We start from the raw sequence: 4427 nt of genomic DNA on the forward strand, positions 1-4427 counted from the left end.
GCTGATGGAACCAAGCTAGCAAAGCCAGAGCCTTTGTCTAGAAATCTGAAGTTGGGGCCAAGAGATTCCAGTTGGGAATCTCTCGAATGGAAAGGAGATATAACTGTGTATGCGTTGTTAACACTATCTTCTGCCCAGCATAGCCTCTAGGGTATCAAGGCCCTGCGGAAATACTTGGAGTGTGCAGATGCAAGCCATCAATAGCAATAATTTGATTATAAAAGTAATTACAAAAATCATGAGCCCATGTGAGGTGTAGTGATTTACTGGTAAAAATTTAGGGCAAGAAAAATGTATTGACACAAATGTTTATTATTCAATCAATGCACATGAGAACTTTTCCCAGTTTCCAGGATCTACCTCTTTGTGTTATTTATTGTCAAGGATACCATTCCTGACTAATTTCATATATCCCGCTGCAAGCAAGGAAAATGTAACAACACTATTATTATTCACAATGCTATGGCTCTTTGGAAGCTTCTAAAATTGAAACAGTATAGATCTCCTGGTCTCTGCAGTTCCCTAATGTCATTTATTGAATTCTGATTACATCATCACTCATCTCATAGCAACATCCATTGTACTCCCTTGAATAATGGTTTCCAATGACTCTCAAATGTTGTTAATGTTGCTTTGTGGGTGATGACCACAAGTGCAAGTCTTAGCCAGAGGATGCAGGAAAATATAAACAATTATTCTGTTTTATAATCATGTTACATCATCATTTAGAAGTTTATAGCATTTATTTATGGAACTCAGAGCATTAACATAGAACAACACACCTTCCAACCATGTCTTCTGAACTAAGCCTTGATCACTACACTGCTAGAATGTGACCTTTTTTTTTTTTTTAAAGATTTTATTTATTTATTTGTCAGAGAGAGTGAGCACAGGCAGACAGAGAGGCAGGCAGAGGCAGAGAGAGAAGCAGGCTCCCTGCTGAGCAAGGAGCCCGATGTGGGACTCGATCCCAGAACACTGGGATCATGACCTGAGCCGAAGGCAGCTGCTTAACCAACTGAGCCACCCAGGCGTCCCGAATGTGACCTTTTTAATGTTGATCACAGCCCTGCCTTTGACATACTAGTTACCAGTGGTAAGGATAGATGAGAGGCCCTGGACAGAGCAAGAAGGGCAGTCCCATTCAGGTTAGCCATATTTATCTCATCCTACAAGGCTTAAGACTGACCCAGGACAGCAGAATGTCACCACACTGATTAAAGGCAAGAAATAACTTTGGCAACAAGGGGCCACTGGCTTTGCAGTAATACAGTCCGAAAAGCTCTGGGAGGGGACAAGAATGGCCATGATGAGGATTACCTGACATGTAGCACATAGCTTGCAAAAGGGTGGTGTGACTGCCTTGGGCACTGGCAATATGTTAGGGACGGGGACCCCAGGATTAAAGACCTGTGGGCTACTCATACCTCTCACAGTTGCTCCTCACTAGGAGGTTCCTAGGTCTTAAAGTAAGCACCCATGCACCAGGTAAGAGCACCAGGTGCTTACAGTCAGGTAAGTACCCATGCCCCACCTCACACAGGCAGCCCATGGAGGACAGTGGGTAAGCAAGGTCCTAAACTTGTCCTGTGTCCAATATTATTGAAAATCACCCCCAAATCAGTGAATCAGCCCCATTCTGGAAGCTAAAACTTGGTGCAATCCCATGAAAGAAATCCCAAGAAAGAAATTACACCAGAGTGTAAGGCCCAGAGCTTGTCTGGCACCTGGTGGACTCCATTCACAGTGAGAAGGGGTTATTATTGAGAGGACTCTGCAAGGGAGAAACAGGAACTGAGGCCAATAAGGTCTCGGCCTAGGGTTAGAGTACCCCATCCAGAAGGGCCTAACCAGGCCAAACTCCACCACTAGCGACAACAGAGCACTTGAGGGCTTCCATTGCCAAGACCCACACAGGACGAGGTTCCAGCTCCAAAACACCGGAGGGGAGCTAGAATATTTGAAGAAGGTTCTCCAAAGGGTGAGACTCCCCGAGGTACAGGGTCTGTTGCTCAGGTCTAAAATCAGTATGTACTACTTCTGTCTGTCCTCTGAATTAAGTAGCAGGGAAAGTTGGTCTACAGAAAGCAAAGAATGATGTGTAAGCAGAGGGGCAGTGACAAGAGACTGCTGGAAGAGTGCTGGGATGCTTCTTTCAGTCTCCTGAATCTACACTCTTGCCTGGCTATTTGTCAAATGCCTTCTCTTTATAATATTAACTCCCTCCCCTTTCTGTTGTTTAAGCCATTTTATTGTGATTGTTGTCACTTGCCAGCATAAAGAGCTGTAGTACAATATCCAAAACCAGATTCTTAGCTTTGTAGTTTCAGAAACTCAACTTTATCATTTCCACCAGTGCTAATTAAGCCTCTTGGGGACCAACATGTTAAGAGGACCCATAAGAAACTGATAGGCATCTCAGAATGTCAAAGTATCAATCTATAAAAACAACTAAATCTAAAAGAATAATGTGTATGGAGAATCCACTCTGAGTATTTTTCCACCATAGTTCAAATGTACGCAGGAGAGAAAATGACCAGTCAGAGGGTTGTTTGGTGAGCGTATAATTAGAAGAAAGAGAATGAGTAGTCTTGAGGGATTCTTCTTTCAAGCTGGGATAGTTGAAATTCCTTTTCTACTTTAGGAATATTTCTCTTTGAAAAGTTAGTTGTAATCCTTGAACACAAATAGCCTTCTCTTCTGGTCATTACCAGATATATTATTATGTTTTTTTCATTGTTGTTTTACACTTATTGTAAGTTATCTTTCTGTTGACATGCTATCCTCACAGAAAATTTTTACTAACTACACTTGGTTGACTTTTGGTACATTAAGGGGATGTTATTCACCAGCTCTAGCCTTTAACTGAATAATAATAATTAGTTTTATTTATTGAGTTCTGTTTATCAAGCACCTTAAGTAAGTTTTCTCACTTAATCCTTTTAGCAATTCTCTAATATAAGTACTATTGGGTGGCTCCATCAGTTAAGCATCTGGTTTGGCTCAGGTCATGACACCGGGGTCCTGGGATCAAGTCCTGCACCCCATCCCCTGCTCAGCGGGAAGTCTGCTTCTCCCTTTCCCCCTGCCCCTCCCCCTTTCTTGTTCTCTCTCTCTCTCACTCTCTTTAAATACATAAATAAAATCTTAAAAAAATAAATAAAATACAAGTACTATTATCATCATCTTTATTTCCTCTGTAAAGAAACAAAATATAGATCAAGTAATTTGCCTAAGGTCACATAGTTAACATGCAATAGAGCTGGGATTGGACTTGAGTCACCATATGTTACATTTTATAGCCCTGCATAAGGTAATTATAATTCTAAACCTTGATTTCTCATCAATAGACAAAGCTAACAATATCTTTCCTAAAGATCGGCAGGATTCTAAATGCGATCATGGATGTAAAGCTCTTAGCACGCTATTGAATATACAGTGATCAATAAATAGAAGCTATTATTACCTATAAAAGAACTCCCTCAGGAATATGGATTGGCTTTAGGAGACTTTTGTTCACCTTCATATTATAACTACAAATCAGATGTTAGAGTGAGTTAATTCTATTTTCAAAAGGCTGATTTAATCAATTGCATGTTAATCCTTCCAACCTCGCTTCTAAATGATGGTATTTTATTACTCCATTTCTAAATTCTGAGTCCCTTTCTGCAGGTTAGAACCACCCTCCCCTCTATGCTGCAGTATCTCCACAGATTGCACTAAGCCCAGCCACAACTTCATATACTCCACAACTTTACCTAAAGTCACTGCTGTCCTCATGACCTAATAAATTTTACTTTCCACAAGTTTCCAGATTAAAATTACAGAGTTTTTTAGGTGTGTTAAATGTACTATTTTATATTATTATTTAAATTCCTTACTCTTTTGTTTGAGTAATACCTATTTATTTCAAGAGCAAATATTTTTATGGTTGCTTATTAAGTTATAATTACAGATACTTTAGGACACAAGGATTACATACCATAACTAAGGAAAAAATTCGGGTCAACTAAAAAAAGTTATTTTAATGTATCTCAATTATGACTCTTGTAGTGAATTAATGAGTTGGAACTTATACAAAGTTATTTTCCATTGTTACTGAGTAACAGATTTTTTTCTGAATATGACTAACCATGCATAAATAAAATCTGCTTGATTTATCTGTACTTTAAGAAAATTCTCCTTGAATCTACAAATGTAAACCTCAGAGACTGGATCATTGCCACCTTAAACTCTCAGTTAATTCTAGAACCAAGAAAAGATCTTTTCCTAATAGACCTGTAATATGACTTAATATAAGTTATGGTAGACTCAATATTGCAACTGTAAGAGAGCTCAGTTATTAGTGCCAGAAGGTACCCACTTACCAGTGATACTGTTGGGGAAAATCTGAAGCTACCGAGGAAACTCAAGTGGCACATGGAAAT

Source organism: Martes martes (assembly GCF_963455335.1).
Source record: "Martes martes genome assembly, chromosome: 4".
In the NCBI taxonomy this organism is placed as follows: domain Eukaryota; kingdom Metazoa; phylum Chordata; class Mammalia; order Carnivora; family Mustelidae; genus Martes; species Martes martes.